We start from the raw sequence: 7,628 nt of genomic DNA, 5'->3' as shown, positions 1-7,628 counted from the left end.
CCCTGATTGGAACAGAAAAGTCCAGGAAGAGAAGTAGATTGGATACTAAGAAGGACTTGAGTCATATCACCTATTTTAGGTGCAAGGAGTCAGGGCACTACTTCAGCAGTTGCCCAAAAAGGAAGCCGAGGACCCAAGGAGGCTATATAATCACAAGGAAACCTCGAGACTTGACAGAAGTAATATGATTCTGTTGTAATGAAGCAGGGCACATTGCAAGAGATTGTCCCAAGGAGAAGGAGACTTGTGCTAAATAGTTGAGTTAGCAACAAAATAAATGTAGTAGTAGTAGTGGGAACAATTCTTTTATATTGAGGTGTTGAGTTGAGGCATGTAATGTAAATACAGGAGATTGTAGTAATTGGAGAATCAATAAAATTATCATCATTGGTACTGATTTGGATTTTTATGAGTTGTTACTCTAGGAACAAAGATCTTGACCATTTTCGAGGATATGAGAAATATGGTCTACGGATAAATTGGAGCATTTTAAGGGTGGTAGTACCCTGCAAGGAGATTGAACCTCTAGAGAGGATTATGATATTCCACGGAGTGGACTTCGGACAAAATAAGGAGTTTTGTCTCGATATGTGGGATACCCCAAGAGTATGAATTAATGAAGTACTATTTGGATATAAAGGAGGTATGATGTTGGTAATATGGAGCAATTGTAACTCCATGATGAGTTTGAGTAATCACATATTAGCTTGGCACCAATAGAAGGAGGGAAGGAAGACAGTACCATTGGATCGATTTAAGAAATGCTAGGGAGTTGGATGTTGGAGTGATGGTCAGTTGCCCGTGATGATGAGTTCAAGGTTTACAAGTGATGAGATGGGCCATAACCCACAGGCCCCAGGACCTGCCAAGAAACAAGCATACTCTTGCTGAAGGAGAAACCCTGGAAGAAGAGGATATGCCTTTATCAACTGACGATCTTATAGGAGCAACGCAAAACCTGAGAGATGTGAAGAAATGATAGATGTTTGTTTGGCTTGTAGAATCAATGTATTTATCCGAACTTAGTTCGTCGATAAGAGAAATTCTGCAATGCTTGTGAGGATGACCGAGTGTTAGAATGCGAGATTCGCTAAACCATATCCAAGATAATGATTTGGGTGCGGGATGGATTGATCACCATACCGACTTACTCTTATTATTCGCCTTGCTATACGGGATGGTAAATCTGAGTGACTTACCTATAGTAGAGAGACGACGATCAAAACCTTGTTTGAACCTTAGAATGGTATAAGTATTTTCCCTTGTACACGGCAGTTGTTGCCAATCGTAGGATATACGGTGAGGTTCGACCCAGACCCATTTCCTGCAAGAGAAACCATAAATTGTTGACCACCATGAGATATCAATAGTTGTTTAGTATTGGCGCCAGACTGTCAACTAAGAAGGCCCAGTCACAGAGGAACCTTACCAAGATGAAAGGACAGAAGAATTGCGGTAAAGGTTATGCCACTACCGGAAGAACCCAGAGAAGGAATTTTCCCGAGAATTTGAAAAGACCGGCCCCGTCAAGAATAAGGATGGAGCATATGAGTACTGATGGGACCGTAACCATGCTTTTAAGGGTGGTAGCACCCCAGACCCCCGAAGACGATTGATGGATTTTGAGAAGACCCCCAAACCCTAACCTATTTCTTGCTAGCCTCTCCGAATCTCGAGGACGAGATTCATTTTAAGGGTGGTAGGTTTGTAACATCCCAAAATTCTAAATTTTGGAATGTTATAATAAATAGATAGATGATTGTTTGTTTGATTGTTGTGTGATTGATTGAGTGAAACTGGAAACTTTTGAAAGTTAAATGAGAGGGAATAAAAGGACTTTCCCAAACTTTCATTTTGCTTTTTGATATCCATGAATTCAAATTCTTTTCACCACAAAACCCTGGAGAGAGGATGACATGACTTCTTCCATTTATTTAAATGACAAGGGGTGTTGAAAATAATTGAATTTCATTTGGAAAATATTTCCAACCCAGGAACTTTATGCAACTCAATGATTTTCATAAGAGAAGATAAAAAGACTTCTTCAAAACATATGAAATATGAGTTGGGAGTTTCCAAGAAATCCAATTTAAAGTCCCTTTGAAAAATTATTTTCAATTTGGGCTTATTTGGGTTTTATTCAAATTATTTTTCTCCAAAAATAAAATATATGGAAAATAGGGTAACATGATTCCCTACATCAGAAAATTGGAGAGAAATAAATTTGAATAAATTTTGGTATTTTTAAAATGATTTTATTGGGTTTTAAATAGGTCAGTAGCACTGTTTGAATTATTAGAATTATTGTGGATTTTATTTTAAGCTAGAATAATGTTCATGTCGTATAAAATCTTTTTATGAAAATTTTGATATATAATATGCCTATATATTATTTTTATTATTTATCATTTTATTTATTTTTTTGTTGTCTGTAAAAAAAATGTTTTAAAAAATTCCCTCCACCGACTGGGCCGGCCCAGCTCCTGCCAGGCCGCGGCCCAGCCCATGTCCCCGTCGCCACCGTTCCCGAGTGGGACTCCGCTCGGGAGTTCACCGCCGCCGCCGTCCGAGTCCCGGCCGGGCACGCCTCCCCGTGGCCCCTTCTCCACGCCTCCCGGGGCCGCCTCCCTGCCTTTATAAGGCGAGCCCCGACCCCGGACCCCTCTTTTCTCCTCCTCCCGAGCCGTGTGCCGCATCTCGAAGCCGCCGCCGCCGCCGCCGAACTCCGCTGTCGAAGCCGCTGCTCCACCGCACTCCTCCACCACCGCCACCTCCGCCCCTCGCCGCCGTCTCCGCCCCTCGTCGCCAACCCCGGGGCCACTGTTGGTGTCAAAACCGGCGGATCTCGGGTAGGGGGTCCCGAACTATGCGTCTAGGCGGATGGTAACAGGAGACAAGGGACACGATGTTTTTACCCAGGTTCGGGCCCTCTCGATGGAGGTAAAACCCTACTCCTGCTTGATTAATATTGATGATATGGGTAGTACAAGAGTAGATCTACCACGAGATAGGAGTGGCTAAACCCTAGAATCTAGCCTATGGTATGATTGTTGTTCGTCCTACGGACTAAAACTCTCCAGTTTATATAGACACCGGAGAGGGCTAGGGTTACACAGAGTCGGTTACAATGGGAGGAGATCTTCATATCGTATCGCCACGCTTGCCTTCCACGCCAAGGAAAGTCCCATCCGGACACGGGACGGAGTCTTCAATCTTGTATCTTCATAGTCCAGGAGTTCGGCCGAAGGTCATAGTCCGGCCATCCGGACACCCCCTAATCCAGGACTCCCTCAGTAGCCCCCGAACCGGCTTCAATGACGACGAGTCCGGCGCGCAAGTTGTCTTCGGCATTGCAAGGCGGGTTCTCCCGCAAATTCTCTGTATCCGTCGAATAGTGTCCAGCTTCTAGTGCGTGCTGCCCTCCTCTGCTTCTGTGCCCCGTAATGACCATCTTCCACGTTTCAAACGAATGCGAAAAGCCAGGGGATTTTTTCAGTTACCCCCCTGGTTGCGTTAATGAACCACCCATAAAAGAGACGAGGATTTAGATCCAATTCACACCATCTTCCCTCCACGAGATTTCATCAGAGTGCCTTCGACAGAGATCCATTCCACCATGGCCGGTCGGTGCAGCTCCTCCTCTCGCCCCTCCAGCACTCGGCCCGGAGATTGGGGGCGGTGTTCCGTCCCGCATAGCGAGCTAGTAGTGCTTCAGTCCAAGGGGCTTCTCCCCCCAGCATATATGGTCCCAGTTCAAGCCGGGATTGCTACCTATAGCGGCGGAGAGCAGGCGGAGAGCGTCCCCCATCCCTCTCGAGGAGAGCGGGTATGCCTAGTCCCTTATTTAATGAGAGGACTCGGATTTCCAATTCATCCATTTCTTCGAGGGTTGCTGGAGTTCTACGGCCTCCAGCTACACAACCTCACGCCCGCCTCCATTCTGCACATTGCGGGCTTCATGGCCCTCTGCGAGCTGTTCTTGGGCGTTGAGGCCCATTTCGCGTTGTGGAAGAGGTTGTTTTGCCTTGTGCCTCGTTCTCAGGAGGGGTCTATTTATCAAGTGGGCGGAGCCGAACTATGGCGCATCGCCGGGACCAGATATCTATCTGGCACCCCAAAGAGGGCGTCCGAAGACTGGCCCTCGGAATGGTTTTATATAGATGACGTCCCCCTGCCGGACCCTGTACGGATCGGCCTCCCCGAGTTCAATAATGCTCCGTTGAAGAAGCGCCTGAGTTCGCACCCACGAAACCCTTAGAGGGAAGCTGACAGGGACGTCCTGTACCTGATGAGCCGGATAAGGTTGTTGGCTCATTCCGGACTGACCATGATCAAGGTCATGGCCATATGCATCCCATGTGGGATTTCAACGGGGAGGATGATGCTACCCGGTGCGGTCGCAAGGGGCCAGATTCGGCCGCCACTTTAACGAGAATCTTATCCGCTTTGTACAAGGGGGAGGAGGAAGAATTCCTCCGTGTCAACCCGGAAGGCGGATTCTCTATGTACAATCCTCCTAGTTGGGTGAGCGGACACTTTCACTTGCCTATCCATTTTCAAAAACTCCCGTAGTTGAGTACTTAGACTAGTAATGTTTAAACGCAGGAGCTGTGCCAGGCTTTGAAGGAAATAAACAGCCCTGCTCCACAACCCGAGGATCCGGAACGGTCCCTCGATCCGGACTCCCAAGAAGATCCGGACTTATGCATGGAGTTGGTTGATGGAGTATTTCATCAATTGAGCAAGGATAACTCCTTAGTGGCCATCACAGCCGACTACCATGGACTACTTCCAGCTTCTAAGGTAACTAAGACCGAAGTCCCAGTATTCTCATGCTTTATATTGCATGTCGTGCATTAACAGCGCTTCGCAGGGTAAATCCTTGAGGCGGAAGGCCGAGCCCACGGTGGGCAGCCAACAAGGGCCGCTGAAACCAGGCGGGCCAAAAAGAAGTGCGGACCAGATCGAGATTCCGGTGCAACAATATGGTGTGCGGATTTAACGCCTAGGGTTTATGCCCTTGAGTCTTACTAATGCTCCTGATTTTTTTAGAAAGAAGAGAGCCCGCCGGACTATGTCCGCCGGCCAAGGTTCGAGGCCAAGTCTGGAAGCGAAGGCAGACACAGGACGCGCCTCGGGCGCTCCTCCGACAGAGGGCGCCGACGGGCTATCTGCCACCAATTCAGAGGTGGAGAGTGCCCTAAACCACAAGCGTTGCCGGACTGTTCTCCGTGACGCGTGTTTCTCCCCAGAGGCATTGGACGCCTTTAATACGGGAGATGCGTATCTCCGCGCTGCTCAAAATGGTCTAGCCAGAGCCACGAAGTAGTATGTGAAAGACATACAGGTGAGTAGAATTGAAGGTTATATATGTCAGTAGCCCCCGAGACTTGAAATAGTGAAGATAACTATTTGAAGGATCATGTGCTATGAAGTGTCTTACAAAGAAGAACACGCAATTGTCCCAGGAGCTCAAAGAGTGCAAGGCTCAGCTCGAGGCTACATTGGCCACTTCAGAGAATGTCAAGGGGACGCCCGCAGTTAATATGTGCTTCGAAAGGTACCTCCGTTTTGAAATGCGGCAGGCATGCAACCTGACTGTAATAATGCAGATGAGGCCGGAGTAAATCCGGACCAGCAACAACTCCTACGCCAACTAAAGGCTGGCGAGAACGTGCTGACGAGGGTGAGGTAAGAGAAGAACAAGCTTCAAGACGCCAATACCCAGCTGGGCGAGGAACTGAAAGACGTTCGCATTCAGCTGTCTTCTGCCGTGAAGGAGAATCGGCGACTTCGACGCGGCATTTTTAGTAAGTGCTTGAGCGAATCTGTGAAAAAAGAATTTGGCGAGGACGTCGATTGACAGAGCTATGTCTGTAGGTCTGCTGACGGGTCGTCCGGTGGAGGAAATGCCCGGTTCATCGGGAGACCTTCTTCCTGAGCTGTTGCAACTACACGAGCGAGTTCGGCAGGCAATGCGAGGCGTCGTCCAGGCTATGTGGCCATCCCTCTCCGTGCCCAAAGGCCTTGAGGAGCTTGCCAAGAAGCTGGAGGGAGTGCGGCAGCGCTTCCGGTTATGGAAGATATCGGCTTGCCATCAAGGTGCCAGGGAGGCCTGTGAAGGAAATATGCCCTAGAGGCAATAATAAAGTTATTATTTATTTCCTCATATCATGATAAATGTTTATTATTCATGCTAGAATTGTATTAACCGGGAACATGATACATGTGTGAATACATAGACAAACATATAGTCACTAGTATGCCTCTACTTGACTAGTTCATTAATCAAAGATGGTTATGTTTCCTAACCATAGACATGTGTTGTCATTTGATTAGTGGGATCACATCATTAGAAGAATGATGTGATTGACATGACCCATTCTGTTAGCCTAGCACTTGATCGTTTAGTATACTGCTATTGCTTTCTTCATGACTTATACATGTTCCTGTAAATATGAGAATTATGCAACTCCCGTTTACCGGAGGAACACTTTGGGTACTACCAAACGTCACAACGTAACTGGGTGATTATAAAGGAGTACTACAGGTGTCTCCGAAGGTACATGTTGAGTTGGCGTATTTCGAGATTAGGTTTTGTCACTCCGATTGTCGGAGAGGTATCTCTGGGCCCTCTCGGTAATGCACATCACTATAAGCCGTGCAAGCAGTGTAGCTAATGAGTTAGTTACAGAATGATGTATTACGTAACGAGTAAAGAGACTTGCCGGTAACGAGATTGAACTAGGTATTGGATACCGACGATCAAATCTCGGGCAAGTAACATACCGATGACAAAGGGAACAACGTATGTTGTTATGCGGTTTGACCGATAAAGATCTTCGTAGAATATGTGGGAGCCAATATGGGCATCCAGGTCCCGCTATTGGTTATTGACCGGAAACAAGTTCTAGGTCATGTCTACATAGTTCTCGAACCTGTAGGGTCCGCACGCTTAACGTTTCGTTGACGATATAGTATTATATGAGTTATGTATGTTGGTAACCGAATGTTGTTCGGAGTCCCGGATGAGATCATGGACATGACAAGGAACTCCGGAATGGTCCGGAGATAAAGTTTGATATATGGGATAATAGTGTTTAATCTCCGGAAGAGTTCCGGAATTCACCGGAAGGGGTTCCAGATGTTTCCCGAAATTTTTGGGAACGAGAACACGTTATTTGGGCCAATGGGGAAAGCCCACAAGGTTTTTGGAAAGCGCAAAAGGAAGTTTTGCGGAGTCCAGGGGCCAGACGCCAGGGTCCCTGGCGTCTGGGTCCAGACGCCGGGAACCCTGGCGTCTGGCCCTGGAGTCCGAGAAGGACTCTTGCCTTTCGGGTGAAACCGACTTTGTGGAGGCTTTTACTCCAAGTTTCGACCCCAAGGCTCAACATATAAATAGAGGGGTAGGGCTAGCACCAAAGACACATCAAGAAACACCAAGCCGTGTGCCGGCAACCCCGTCCCCTCTAGTTTATCCTCCGTCATAGTTTCCGTAGTGCTTAGGCGAAGCCCTGCGGAGATTGTTCTTCACCAACACCGTCACCACGCCGTCGTGCTGCCGGAACTCATCTACTACTTCGCCCGTCTTGCTGGATCGAGAAGGCGAGGACGTCATCGAGCTGAAC

This window comes from Triticum aestivum, chromosome 2B, assembly GCF_018294505.1.
Source record: "Triticum aestivum cultivar Chinese Spring chromosome 2B, IWGSC CS RefSeq v2.1, whole genome shotgun sequence".
Taxonomy (NCBI): Eukaryota; Viridiplantae; Streptophyta; class Magnoliopsida; order Poales; family Poaceae; genus Triticum; species Triticum aestivum.
The sequence above is the reverse complement of the archived record's forward strand: the minus strand, read 5'-3'. Positions refer to the sequence as shown.